At 44.5% G+C, this 15,239-nt stretch overlaps 1 protein-coding gene and 1 long non-coding RNA gene across 4 annotated transcripts in view; one reads left to right on the plus strand and one right to left on the minus strand.

The window, feature by feature from the left end:
- Nucleotides 1-15,239, minus strand: part of ENTPD1 (ectonucleoside triphosphate diphosphohydrolase 1) — a 98,048-nt gene that overhangs the window by 77,305 nt on the left and 5,504 nt on the right. The gene's annotated exons all lie outside the window — the stretch shown is intronic.
- Nucleotides 8,069-15,239, plus strand: part of LOC122446092 — a 30,392-nt gene continuing 23,221 nt past the window's right edge. Inside the window, exon 1 of the long non-coding RNA XR_006270769.1 lies at nt 8,069-8,254. This is a non-coding gene — a long non-coding RNA (uncharacterized LOC122446092). The remainder of the gene's footprint in view (nt 8,255-15,239) is intronic.

The following is a 15,239-nucleotide window of genomic DNA, read 5'->3' on the forward strand; positions in this document are numbered from 1 at the left end:
GTCGCTGTCATGTCCGACTCTTTGCGATCTCATGGACTGTAGCCCACCAGGCCCCTCTGTCCATGGGATTTCCCAGGCAAGAATACTGGAGTATTCCCTTCTCCAGGGGAATCTTCCCAACCCAGAGATCAAACCCAGGTCTCCTGCAATGCAGGCGGATTCTTTATTGTCTGATCCACAAGCTCTCTGGGTCTCTCCAAAGTAAGCCTTGCTGGTTTTCAAAGCCAATTACTCTGGGGGCTCACTTTTCCAGGACAGGACCTGCAGCTGGGGTGTCCCACGTGGGGCTCAGATCCCTCACTTTTGGGGGAAAACCTCTGTAACTGTGGTTATTCTTTCATTTGGGGGTCACCCACCTAGGGGTCACCAACCTAGAGGCATGGGTCTTGACAATACTGTGTTTCTGCCCTTCCAACCCATCTTGCTGTAGTTCCTTCCTTATATCTTTATTGTTGAAGATCTTTTCTGGAGGGTTCTGGCCTTTCTCATCAATAGTTGCTCTGTAAATTCTTGTAACTTTTGTGTGCCTTTGGGAGGATATGAGCATCCTACTCCATCATCTTGAGAACTTTTCCAAGAAGTGATTGGATTTTGAAGGGAGAGCCAACAGTGTTTCCTGACTGGATATGGATGGAAAGCAAAGAGAGAAGTAAATTTGATTCCAAGGTTTTGGGCCTTCCAAAAACTAGGATGGAGTGGCCTTGAGCGGAAATGGAAAGACAGTAGGAGAAATAAGTTTGAGTGGGAAGCTTAGGATCTCAGTTTTGCATGTTTTAAGTTTGAGATACCTTTGCTAAGAAATCCTATTTGGAGACTTCCCCATGGTCCAGTGGTTAAGACTCTGCACTTCTACTGCAGGGGGCACAAGTTCAATCCTTGGTCAAGGAACTAAGATCCTGCATGCCACATGGTAGGGTAAAAAGAAAAGAAGTGCCTAGTTGATGTGGAGATTTTTTAAATAAGCAGATGAATATACAAGTCTGGAGTTCAGAGGAGAACATGGTACTGGAGATGCAAATATGGGCCCCAGATCTGCCCACCGACAGATCAACACCAGCTCTGGGGCAAGTTGAGCCCCTCAGCCAGCCATAGTGGGAGGGGGCCTTACTTATCAGCAGGCCAACACAAATTTCAGTACATCCCAGATCCTGCAGCCAGTTGTGTCAAGAACTGGCCCCACCTATAAGCACTCCCAACACCTGCTCTCAGACCCCTGGGTTCTGCAGTCAGAGATTCTGGGACCTGGTCCTATCTACCAGTGGGCCAGCACCAGCCCTAAGACACCCTGAGATCCAGTCCCACCCACCTACAGGCAGACACCAGCTTCTGGACACCCTCAGGACCCTATAACCAGAGATTTTGAGATCCAGGATCCCCTGGATCCCTTGGGCTCTAGCTCCACCCACTATCAGGTCAATACTAGCCCCGAGAACCCTTAGGCCCTGACCACTCCCCCACCAACAGATCAACAATGGCTCTGAGATGCCTTGGCTATCCAACTAGCTGCCCCAGTTTTTGGCCCCACTCACCAGCAGGCCAGCACCTGCTTTAGGACACCCCAGAACACACAGCCAGCCATGTCAGGAACAAGCTCCACCTGCCAACAGGCCAACACTAGATCAGGGAACCCTGACCCCACAACCCCTATTCCAGAATCTGACTCTGCCCATCACTGAGCCAGCACTAGCCTGGAGACTCCTGGGGTTCTGCAATCAGCTGCTTCGTGACCCAGCCCCACCAACCTGGAGCTAGCAGCCTTCACACAAAGCAGGACCTAGTAACCAACCAGACTGGGAGCCAGCCATACCTACCAGACCATCCACAGCAGTCAGCCTGCCACAAACAAAAGACAGGCAGAGCTTACCTGGGGGCACATCTAGAGCATATAGATCTGGTGACCAGAGAGGAGTGCACTGCTGGGACTCATAGGACATCTCCTACAAAAGGCCACTTCTCCAAGGTCAGGAAATATAACCAACCTACCAGCTACATAGAAATAAAAACAGCAAGTTAGACAAAATAGGTGACAGAGGAACATGTTCCAAGGGAAGACACAAGATAAAATTCCAGAAGAAAAACTAAGTGAAGTTGGAGATGGGCAATTCATTCAGTAAAGAAGTCAAGGTAATGATTGCAAAGGTCAAAGAACTCAGGAGAAGAATGGATGAACAGAGTGAGGAGTTAGAAGGTTTTAACAAAGAGAAAACACAAATAAGAAACAATAGCTGAAATGAAAAATACAGAAGAAGGAGGGATTGTCCTAATGGTCCAATGGTTAAGAATTTGCCTTGCAATGCAGGGGATGTGAGTTTGACACCTAGTCATCGAACTAAAGATCCCACATGCGGCACAGCAAGTAAACCTGCACACCACAACTAAAGAGTCCATTGATATAACAGAGATCCCACATGCCACAACTAAGACCCAAGGCAGCCAAATAAATATTTAAAAAATACACTAGAAGCAACCAACAATAGACTAAATGATATAGAGGAATGGATCAGCTAATGAGAAGCGTGGAGGAAATCACTGAAGCTGAACAAAAAAAGAATTAAAAAAAAATGAATAAAGTTTAAATAAGAGACCTCTAAGACTATATTGCATTCTCACATTTGCATTATAGGGGTCCCAGAAGAAGAGAGAGGGAAATAGGCAGAGAACGTATCTGAAGATATAATAGCTTCTCTAAGCTATTTCTCTAAAAACTTCTCTAACCTGGGAAAGGAAACAAACCTCCAGGTCCAGGAAACAACAAAAAGTCCCAAATCAGGACCTACTCAAAGAGATCCTTATCTAAAATCCTCATCTAAAATTATAACCTCCCTAGACGTTTCAATCCTCTTGCCTGCTTTAATTAGATTACTTATCATCACTAATATACATCTTACTTTCTTCCTTTGCTTATTATCTGTATGCCCCCACACCTCCATCCAGAACATAAACCCTGTGACGTTAAGGATTTTGTTTTGCTATCCACTGTATCCTCAGTGCCTAGAACAGTGCTTGATATATATTCTTTGCTCAGTAAATACTTGTTGAACGAATGAGTTCATCTTCCTTTGGTTGGCTCAGCAGTGAAAGCACAGAGTCCTAAACCACTGGACTGCTAGGAATCCCCCGTTGTTGGCTCTTTTCCTTTAAACATAATCAAGTCCACTCTAGTCTGCAACATTCTTCCTTTGACCTAACTCACCCCTCAAGTCAGCTCTCTTTCCCTCCACCACCTCACTTCCTGAGTCATGTAATAAGCTCAATGTTCCTACTTTCTTAATATCTGCTGTTTAACCTCTTAATATTCCACTAAGTCAGTTTCCATCAAGAATATTCATAAGCTCCAAATTCTCAAACCTGACCACATCTCTTCCACTGTAAAATGTACCATTAGAGTTTGAAGGGTTTTGCTGGGGGGATTAAGGGTCTGTGTGTAGAAATACTATAGAGTGCCTCCTAACTCTCCAAAACATTACACTATGGGGCACGAGTAGAGGTGGGAAGTGTGCTAGAAAAAGAGAAAATACAATACTTCCTCTCATTCTCCTTCTTGGCTAATTGGAAGTTTTGGCACTTCTAGAAGCTGTGGTCTCAAGACATGCTCTTCCTTGGCTACCGGGTTTAAACTCTCCTTGGCTTTCTTTTACCTTTCTAGGCTTTCTTTCTGAATCTCTCTTCTTAAGTCCTTTCTCTTTCCATCCCTTTATTGTTGGTGTTTCCTTGGGTTCTGTTCTTCAGCCTCTCTGTTTTCATTCTCTATAGTTTCCAGAGTGACTCATACTTTAAATGCTCATATTTTCAACCACTGACTCCATGCTCCAACTCCAGCTCCCATTATCTCTCGATTTTGCTCAGACCTCTCCAAGCTTTAGACTCAAATTTCCATCAACCAACAAAATAGCTCTGCCTTGATGTCTTATAAACGTCTCATATGTATCATGTGCCAGGATGAACTTATTATCTCTCTCTGCCCCTGCCAAATCCACTGTCCCTCCCCCATTCCTAGTCTTATCCATAAATATGTATTAACCCAATAATTCACAGCTAAACTTGAGAATAAATCTTAACATCTCCATCTCCTCTCCCAAAAAACCACCCACCCTCTACCTCAGACTCTACCTCATAAATATTGCTTAAATCCAGCCCCTACCATCCATCCCCCTCCCCTGTGTGCATGCGTACTAAGTTGCTTCAGTCATGTCTGACTCTGCGACCCCACAGATTGTAACCTGCCCAAATCCTCTGTCCATGGGACTCTACAGGCAAGAATACTGGGGTGGGTTGCCAAGCCCTCCACCAGGGGATCTTCCCAACTGAGGGACTGAAACCAAATCTCCTGCAGCTTCTGCATTGCAGGTGGATTCTTTACTGCTGAGCTACCAGAGAAGCCCACTTCCCTCCCCTACCCACCAGCAATGCCTTAGGGCAGGTCCCCATCATCTCTTACCTAATGGACTGTTGCCAAAGCCCAATACTAGTCTCTTCCCATTGCTCACCAACTTCTTGGTTTATTCCTGCCAGAGTATCTCACAAAGCCAAGTCGTATGACCACTAAGTATGATGATAGCAGAACTGAAAATACTTTGATATATGTTCTCACATTCTTATGAAAATCTGTATCTGTATCCCAAAAGAAATTATTTTTTCCCTCAAAAAATGTCAGTGCATTAGTATTAAGAAATGACATTAATGGCAAGCATCACCTCTTCTGAGACAAGACAGCATGACCAGGGAGAATAAGCAGAGGTCTCAGATGGCCCTCATGATACTCATTAACTTGGAGCCAACCAAAGCACACTATAGGTGCTTCCCTGGTGGTCAGTGGTTAAAAATCTGCCTTGCAATGCAAGGGACAGAGGTTCGATCTCTGATCTGGGAAGATTCCACATGCTGCCAGACAACTAAGCCCATGTACCCCAACTACTGCGCCCATGCTCTAGAGCCTGTGAGCCACAACTACTGAAGTCCATGCACCCTAGACCTGGTCTCAATGAGAGGCCCGCTTGTGCAACTAGAGAAAGCCCTTGTGCAGCGATGAAGACTCAGTGCAGCCAAAATTAAATAAATAATTTTTTTTTAAAGCTCACTATGGGAGAAGAGAAGCAGGACGTGATGGGAGGGGGGACGGAACTCTTTGGGAAGCCCCTGGGTTTGTTGTTTTGTCTTGCTTTGTTTTGCTTGTTTGTGTGTGGGGGTTTTGCCTCTGTGAACTGGTAACCTTAGGTCTACCCAGGAGTATACAGAGACTTAGAATTGTTCTCCAAAAAAGGCATTACTTGGCCAAGATACTAAGCAGTATCAAGCTCACTCTGCAGTTTAATGGAGGTTTGCTGTCAGTAGAAAAGGGGAAAAGCAAGAAAATGGGCCCAGAGAAGGGTCCTTCCTGAATGCCTTTATGCCTCTGGACAAAAATATTGACAGAATCCTGACACCACTAGTCTCACTATCCTCTGAAATACGACTCTATGGCAACAGAACTGTTCTTTCCTGTATCCTAGTGAGATTTTTATGGGTAGAGGACTGAGATATCTTCCCACTCACAGAATACCTAGAATTTGGTGACTGTATTATTCCAGGATCCAGATGGATCTAAGAGAGTCAAGGGGAGACCACTCATTCCTCATCTCTAACACTGAACTAGGATGAATCTCCCCTAATGCTTCCTTAAACTCCTTTTAGAATAAGATGAAAGACACTGTTGATTTAAGAAAAATGCACAACGTGGGAGTTGCAAGTTAAGTTTTATTTGGAGCCAAATGAGGAATATAGATGCAGAAATAGCATTTCAGACAGCCTTGAGAAACTGCTCCAAAGAGTTGGGTGGAAGTTCAGTATATATGTGATTTTGGTGAAGGGGGAGTACATGCAATTAAGCACATATTTTTGTAGAAGGTTTCTGCTAATCAAAAGAAGCAGAAGTCCCTGAGAAGAAATTTAGTGCTTTTCTAGATGAGGAGATAAAAGAATTGGGCTCATAAAATCAGCTTCTGAAGTATCTATCTGAAGACCTGTTCTGCCAGTTTTTCCAGAGCAGAGTGCCTCATTTCTGCTCTCCACTCTGAACTCCCTTCAGGGGATGTTAAAAGCCAGCAGCTGCAGCAGCACACGGTTCTATGCCTGTAGAGGTGAAGGAGGAAACAGACAGAACAGGCTCCATCTTGAAAGCAGGACTCTACCCGGACTGTGGACTTTGAGCTAGATGCCCAGTATCTATGGAAATGACATACCAACTGGAAAACCAGGCCCCCTGGATGGAAGAGCCCCAGGGCTCGTATCTAGACTCTCTGTTGCCTAAAAGAATACCCTAATTATCTGTGTAACTGAATAGAAGCATAAATTCTATTATGCTTATTGGGGTATGACCACAGGCCTATTGATAATTGTCCACTGTTAACTACCTAGGCTTAAGGCATATGAATCACGGGTTAACTTTGATTGTATCTTTCTTTTCCTTTGTTCAGACTAGTTTCAGGGAATTTGGGGGGTTGGGTTTGGGCACGTACACTTAGGGTATATAAAGTTTTCAGAAAAACTGGTCAGGGTCCTTGGCTAAGAGGAGACTCTGCCTTGGGCCCGCTGGTGTAATAAACTGCACTCCACTATCTGCATTGTCTTCTGAGTGAGTTTGTTTCCCAGAATGTGTAGCTACAATAGTTGGTGCATTGGCCGGGAAACTCCTCACTTTGAGGAGACAAGTCCCATTTGGGACTATTCCGAGGCCTTGCGGCTTGGACCTTCTAGAGGGGGAAGGCGCCTCGCCCTTCTGGAAGGATTCTGCTTCTCAGTGACCGGACCTTTCACGTTAGCAGGCAGTGGACAGCAGCAGGGGAACTGAGCGCTCAGGTGAGGAGGAACCCGCCCAGTAGGGTGGAAGAGGGGGCCTGATCACTCCCCTGGGAGGGATTAGAAGGGGGGCACAGGCCCACAGGAGCCTGGAATAGGCAGGTGGCAACGATTGCTTGGTATACAGGTTGAAAAGCGTGTTAGGGCTTAGGAAGGAAATTTGTGAAGGTCATTTAGGAGGTGGTGTCCACACCATCTTGGGGAAAATTTTTACCGAGCAATTGCCAGGGGATTTTTAGGAGAAGAAACTTGGTTTTTGTGTGCTCATAATCTGCCCTCCCCAAGGAGGTGTCCCGTCTGCTATGAAATTCTTGACCCCCTCGGAATTGTCAGGCTAGAAGGAGGAGGATACATAAGTGAGTACGAATTGGCTTTTCTGGAGATGGCCTGGGACGTGGGATACTTAACCCATCTGTATTTTCATCCGCACCTGATCAAGCCCACCAAGGCAGAATGGACTTTAAAAGTTAAGGGAGAAACAGTCTTGGACCACGTGGTGTTCTCGTTTGGCCGTGCTGACCGGCAGGTGAAGACATGCCGATCCCCCTTCTCCCTCTGGGATTTGGCAGGTAAGGTTCTTCTCACCCCAATTAGGAAGGAGGCAGAATGGCAATTTAAGTGTCATTGAGAGGAAATATCAGAAGTACATAGGGTACTGAGAACTTCATAGACAGAACGAAAAGGAAAAGTAGAAGAAGGTCTGAGAAGGTAAGCAAGATGCGGGGGAGTGAATCTAAGGCAACTGTATTGGAGTGCATGATTTAAAATTTAAAGAAGGGATTTGGAGGAGACTATGGGGTGAAAATGAAGCCTAACCATCTCCACATACTCTGTGAGGTCGAATGGCCCTCTGTGGGAGTAGGATGGCCACCAGGGAACACCGTGAACTTAAAAAATAGTGGAAGCAGTCTATACAGTAGTCACAGGAGAGCGAGGACACCTGGATCAATGTCTATATATTGACTCATGGCTAGGGTTAGCTCAAGACCCTCCTACTTGGACAAGGTTCTGTATCCAGAAGGGAAAGGGAAGAATATTAGTGGCACAAAAATTGACTGATGATAAGAAAGGAAATTCTACAGGATTTGGACGGGGATGACCGGGCTGCCGTCTATGGGTCACACAGAGTCAGACACGACTGAAGCGACTTAGCAGCAGCAGCAGCAGCAGACCTAACCCCTCCCCCATACTGGATAATGACACGCCTGCCTCCCAGTGCTCCACCAGGACCGGAGGCCGCCTTAATGCCCAATCCAGGGCCGGGTGAAGTTCTGGCAGCAGCCACTGCTCTTCCACCAGCTCTCCCGGAGCTCGTAGAGCCGCTGTTCAGCAGGCTCCAATCTCAGCAATGGAGACCTCTGGTCAACGCCCCCAGAATTCCACCTCAGCTGGACCTCCTAGATTGTATCCACCTCTCCCGGTGAGTACTGATGGGAAGGGGGGAGAAAACAGCAATTAGACAGAGGCTGCGCTCCGCCAAGGAACAGGGGGAAAGAACCCCACTACAGATGCCCCTCAGAGAGCTACAGCAGCCTCCAGGTCAGGACGCATGGGGCACTATCATCAGCCCCCTGTAGCCTATTGTTACCAGCCATTTTCCTCTACGGATATATTAAACTGGCAGAGACGCGCTCCACCGTACTCGGGGGAGCCACGAGCCATGATTAGGCTAGTGGAGACTATTTTTCAAACCCACCGCCCTACATAGGATGACATAATCCGACTATTAGTCTCCCTTTTCAGCACTGAGGAAGGACACAGGATCCTAACTGAGACCAGAAAATGGTTCACAGAAATGGCACCTGAGGGGACTGCAAACCTGCAGCATGGGCAGAACTAGCCGCCCCCGATGAGGAGCCCAACTGGGGCTATAACACAGAGGAAGGGCGGGGCCTCCTGGAGAGAGATCCGGCGGCTACTTTACAAGGTCTCAAGAGAGGGACCCGGAAAGCTATGAGTATCACAAAACCCTCCGAAGTGATTCAAAGGGAAAGCAAATCACCTTCTGAGTTCTGCGAAAGACTGTACGAGGCCTATAGACTTTACACGCCAATAGACCCAGCCAGAGGCTGCTCAGGTCTCAAATGGTGATAAATGCAGCCTTTTGTGTCTCTAGCCTACCCTGAAAATGTCAGATGGGGGGACACCAAGTGACTCGTGAATTTTTATACATCCCTGAATGCCCAGTACCTTTGTTAGGAAGAGACTTGCTATCTAAATTGGGGGCACAAGTGACCTTTTCCCCCACGAAAGACCCACTGTTCGAGTGGGTTCAACCACCTATTTACTCTTCCTCTCGGTAACCCCTCAAGATGAATGGAGGTTGCACTATCTCCAGGAAGGGAAATTGGACGGGCTAAACAGTCAAGAACAGAGAGAGAAACAGAAAGAGTTAACTCAACAGTTCCCTGAGGTCTGGGCAGAAGACAACCCCCACCCCCACCCACCGCAGGCTTGCAAAACAAGTCCCACTGGTAATAGAACTCAAACCCGGTACTATTATGTCAGCACCCCTTGGGCCTGCCAGACCTTGCTAAGCCGTTTACTCTTTACGTGAATGAAAAGGACAAGGAGGCTATGGGAGTGTTGTCCCAGATTATGGGGACATGGGACAGACCAGTGACTTATCTCTAATCAGCTGGACAATGTTGCCACTGGGTGACTGGGATGCTTACAGGCAGTTGCTACAGTTGTCTTACTGGTCTGGGAGGCAGCCAAACTGACTTTGGGCCAAGATTTGTTTGTAAAAGTCCCACATGAGGTCAACACTCTCCTGTGAGGGGACCCCCATAAATGGCTGTCAACATCCTGGATTACTCAATACTAGGGACTGCTATGTGAGAACCCCCATGTTACTACTGAGCCTTATCAGGCCCTAAATCTGGCCACTCTCTTTCTTGTGGGAGAAGGTGGGCCCTCACATGATTGCAAGGAAATATGCCAGCAGACCTGACTTGAGAGACCAGCCAATCCCAGACCCAGATCTGGTCCTGTACACCAATGGCAACAGCCTGGTGAGACAAGGACAATGACTGTCAGGATAAGCAGTAGCCATGGAAGAAGCCATCGTTGAGGCTAGCTCTCCGCCATCACACTGGTCCACTCAACGGGCCGAACAATATGCTCTAATCCAGGCCCTCCAGCTGTCAAAAGGTAAGAAGACAAACATTTACACAGACTCCAGGTATGCTTTTGCCACACTACAGGGCTCTGTATAAGGAGAGAGGCCTTTGACAGCTAGTGAAAAAAGATATTAAAAATAAGGAAGAAATCAAGACCCTATCAGATGCTGCCTGGGAACCAGAAAGGGTTGCAGTCATACACTGCTGAGGACATCAAAAAGAGGATACCCCCTGGGCTCAGGGACCAGACTGGCAGATAAGACTGCTAAACAAGCGGCCGAGGGCTTGGGGGTGACCCTATTAAGTGAAGCCCCTATTAAAGCTCTCAAATTGGTGGAGCTACCTGAGCTAACGCTAGACTCTCCAAAATACACTGAAGCCCAAAACCAACTAGCCAAAGCAGAAGAGGCCATCAAGACTGAAAAGGGATGATGGGAATCGCCAAGTGGCAAATTATTGGTACCAGAGGAGCTGGCACCCACACTGGTAAGCCAAACACACCAAGCGACCCATCTAGGCCATGATAAACTAGAAGAGCTAATTTGAAAATACTTCTTGACTCCCTGCCTCTCTTCCCAATGCAGGACAAAATCTCAGAACTGCACTGCTTGCTCACAGGTCAATGCTGCCTCTCGGCACAGAGAGAAACCTCCAGGGATTCAGCTAAAAGGCACACTGCCCTTTGAACACCTGGAAGGGAGGCCCCCTCCCATAATAAAACAGGTGTCAGAAAATTTGCCTCAGTTAAAGTTGCAGGTGTCACTCCCTGGGACCACGACATGAGGGTGAAGAGAGTATAGCATGCAGACCTGGAGGACGCCGAGTGGACTACACAAAAGGACCCTGCCGATCCCCGGGAAACCAAGATCATCTTAAAGAAGAAAAAGAGATGAAGCTCTACAATCAACTGCTGCTACAAGGACTTGCTGGTATCATCTTGAGACTAACCATAGTTTCAGAACAAAGAGGGACCTGTGCTATAATTAAAGTTGAAAGTGAAAGTGAAGTCGCTCAGTTGTGTCCGACTCTTTGTGACCCCATGGACTGTAGCCTACCAGGCTCCTCCGGACATGGGATTTTCCAGGCAAGAGTACTGGAGTGGGTTGTCATTTCCTTCTCCAGGGGATCTTCCCGACCCAGGGATTGAACCCAGGTCTCCCGCATTGCAGGCAGACGCTTTACCGTCTGAGCCATCAGGGAAACCCATGATTAAAGCTGAATGTTGTGTATATATTCCTGATTTATCTGGCTATATATCAGCCACCTTAGATGACATGGAAGGTCAGGTAAAAGTTATGTCTGATGATAATCTTCCTTTTTGGACTTCAGTCCTATCTTCTGTGAAGGGTGATTGGTGGAAAACTATATTTACCATTGTTATAGTTGCCTTGATGGCTCTGCTTTGTGGACCCTTTATTTTACAATGTATTATGAAGTTTGTAACCCAAAAGGTGATGTCATTCTCCCAGATTGGAGGTTGGAGAGTCAGGGTGCAATATATCCCTGTGAATGATGCTCATACTATGAGATAAGAGCATCAAGAGGAGGCAGTGAAGGAGGAAACAGACAGAACAGGCTCCATCTTGAAAGCAGGACTCCACCCGGACTGTGGACTTTGAGCTAGATGCCCAGTATCTATGGAAATGACATACCAACTGGAAAACCAGGCCCCCTGGATGGAAGAGCCCCAGGGCTCATACCTAGACTCTCTGTTGCCTAAAAGAATACCCTAATTATCTGTGTAACTGAATAGAAGCATAAATTCTATTATGCTTATTGGGATATGACCACAGGCCTATTGATAATTGTCCACTGTTAACTGCCTAAGCTTAAGGCATATGAATCACGGGTTAACTTTGATTGTATCTTTCTTTTCCTTTGTTCAGACTAGTTTCAGGGAATTTGGTGGGGGGGGGGGGGGGGTTTGGGCACGTACACTTAGGGTATATAAAGTTTTCAGAAAAACTGGTCAGGGTCCTTGGCTAAGAGGAGACTCTGCCTTGGGCCCGCTGGTGTAATAAACTGCATTCCACTATCTGCATTATCCTTCTGAGTGAGTTTGTTTCCCAGAATGTGTGGCTACAACAGAGGTAGATGGCAAGGGCCAATTTGTAGTTGACAACAAACACATTCATCTGTGCACACATACAGAAAATATCTCTTTTCCTTCAAGGATAAGGCCTTAGATTAAATAAATTTTGCAATAAGGTAGAAAAAGTGATAGAGGGAAAGCCTGCTTCCAAAATAGATATGATGCAGGAAAGAGAGGAAAGTATTTATTTATTTTTTGGTTGGCTATAAGAAGATGTTGCTCTGAGAAGAGAACACACTGAGATAGATTTCATAGAAATCTAAAATATTGCAGCTGAATGGAAGTTCATACTAGAGATAATTAAGGGAAACTGAATCAGAGATATAGAGAATAATCTTAGGAAAATATTGTCAAAATACAAAGTAAAATAAAGGAAAGAAAGAAAGAGAAGAAAGATGGAGTAAGTTCAGAGATAAGCAATCAAAATAATAAATCACTGAAGAAGAAAAGCAAATGAACAAAATATGAGCACTGATTCAAGTTATGACCAGAGAAATATTTCTTACCCTAAAGAAGTCCTGAATTTGGAAATCAAGAGGGTTTACTATTTTCTAAGCAAAATCTGTAAAAGAAAGTCTATACTTGGTTGTCTTACTGTGAAAATTATGTCAGGAATAGAGAATAGAAAAACATTCAGGCTGTTTTTCTAACATACAGTGTCCTCAAACTTCTTTACAGAATCAAACTTCTCAAAACAATAGAGGAATACCTCCAATTACTTGAAGGGGATAAGGTATCTATATTTAGACAGGTTGTCACTCTCTTACCACACTGATGCCCTTTCTAAAAAATTACTTTCACAGGTACCAGATCATTATGAAACGAACTAAAATTAAGAACTCAAAAATAAAGAAAGTGAGAAAAGAACTACATGGAAGTTAATTAAATTCACGCTAATGGGTACAGGGTTTCCTTTTGTGGTGATAAAATGTTCTAAAATTGATCATAGTGATGTCTGTACAATTTTGTAAATGTGTTTAAAAACAATGAATCATAGGCTTTACATGTGTTAATTACATGGTATGTGAACTATATTTCAAAATAATAAGATCAACAACTACGGGTTCGAATCTCCACCTCAGCACTTACCAACTGAGAGACTTTTGGAAGGTCAATTAACTGTTTATTCCTTGGTTTCTCATTTTGTAACAGAGGGACAGTACCAACTTTAAATAGTTGTTTGAGAACTGCGAGTTGACAGGAACAGCATGTGGCTGTTGGACTGGAACATCATGTGACTCAATACACTCTATAAACCTGTGGGTTAATGAACTAAGCCATCACCACATCCATGTATTAAATACTTAACTGTATTAGTTTCCTAACGGCTACCATAACAAATTACCATAAACTCAATGGCTTAAAGCAACACACATTTACTCTTATAATTCTGAAGTTGCCCAGTCTGAAATCAGTTTCACAGGACTAAAATAAAGTGTGGGCAGGGCTACCTTTCCTTCTCCATCTGCTTGATGGCATTCTGTGCATTCCCCATTCCTTGGCCATGGACCTCTCTCCCCATCCAAAGCCAGTAGCACAACATGTTGCTACAGTGATTACACTGCCTTCTTCTGTGTCAGGTCTCTCTCGTCCTCTCTCTTATTAGACAATCTGTGATTATCTAGGATAATCTCCCCAGTTTAAATTCCTTAATTTAATGACATTTGCAAAGACTTTTTTTCCATATAAGGAAACATTCATAAATTCCAAGGATTCAGCGCTGCAATCTTTGCAGCCTACCACCATTACTATATCAACCAAGAAAGAAGAAAAAGAAAATAAATCTATGAAAAAACCCTTATGACTATTTGCAAGTACACATACACAAAAAAGCAATAAATAAAAAAGAAGACATTAAGCAAAAGATGGTACCAAGAACATTTGACACAGCTTACATTAGAAAATATAAGTACTGTACACTGTGCTTAGTCGTGTTCGACTCTTTGTGACCCCGTGGACTGCAGCCCACCAGGCACCTCACTCCATGGGGATTCTCTAGGCAAGAATACTGGAGTGGGTAGCCTTTCCCTTCTCCAGGGGATCTTCCTAACCCAGGGATCAGACCCAGGTCTCCCGCCTTGCAGGCAGATTCTTTACCATCTGAGCCACCAGGGAAGCCCAAGAATAATGGAGTGGGTAGCCCATCCCATCTCCAGAGAATCTTCCTGACCCAGGAATCGAACCTGGGTCTCCTGCATTGCAGGCAGATCCTTTATCAGCTGAGCTACCAAGGAAGCCCACCGCACAATTACTTTCTATTTACCAATCCTTGTTCACTGGAAGCTTTTAAAGTCCTCCATATCCTGCCTTTTCAGTGCCATGCCTAAAAAATTATTTTGCTGATGACACATTGCTTCAGATGTCTTTTGTGCATGTGTGTCTGAGTCTTTATTCACTTGAGCAATCCTGTTTCAATTTTATAGTTCAGAGATTCTGACCCTCACCTCCTAAATATTGCCAACCAGATCCACCTCTTGGCTCTAGCCACCTAGGGCCTGCAATTATTATTTGGAAGGGAAAGATCTGACAGTTTTCATTCACACCACACTTCAATACTTCCTAAAATTATGTAGCCATATAAAGTTCTGCTGTCTAAGATGCTGAGAACTTTATCTCCTCTTCTTTCATCTTTCTCAAAACTTTATTGAACTATTCCTTCTCTGCCTCTACTTTACTTCTTTTTATAGTCCTAAGTCTCCATCACCACTCCCCATCCTTTTCTAATAAGCCATAATAAAAACTGATTCCCAGCTTATTCTTTCTCCTGGAATGAAAATGAGTAAGTAACAATAAAAGCATATAAAAGTTAATGCACATACACCATAATTTCACATAGAAAATTATGGTTGAGTAGGGATTACCATACAATTGAAATGACTGGATAGATTTACAAATATCCAATTTCATATCTTAAAAACAGAATAAACCTTATTCACAAGCATTCACAAATTTGTAAATATTCACTGCATGCTTTGGTTCAAAGAAACCTCAGAAATATTAAAGCCATATTTTCCAATCATTGTGAAATAAAATGAAAAATTAATTAAAAGTAATGATTTAAATAAAAATGACAATTACTTGGCACTTTAGAAAAATTATTCTGGGTTAAGAGACAATAAATGCAATACAAACTTTTTTGGAAATATAACACCACAGATTGAAATGCATTGGATCTATTCATAGTTGTAAAT

This window comes from Cervus canadensis, chromosome 8, assembly GCF_019320065.1.
Source record: "Cervus canadensis isolate Bull #8, Minnesota chromosome 8, ASM1932006v1, whole genome shotgun sequence".
Classification (NCBI taxonomy): domain Eukaryota; kingdom Metazoa; phylum Chordata; class Mammalia; order Artiodactyla; family Cervidae; genus Cervus; species Cervus canadensis.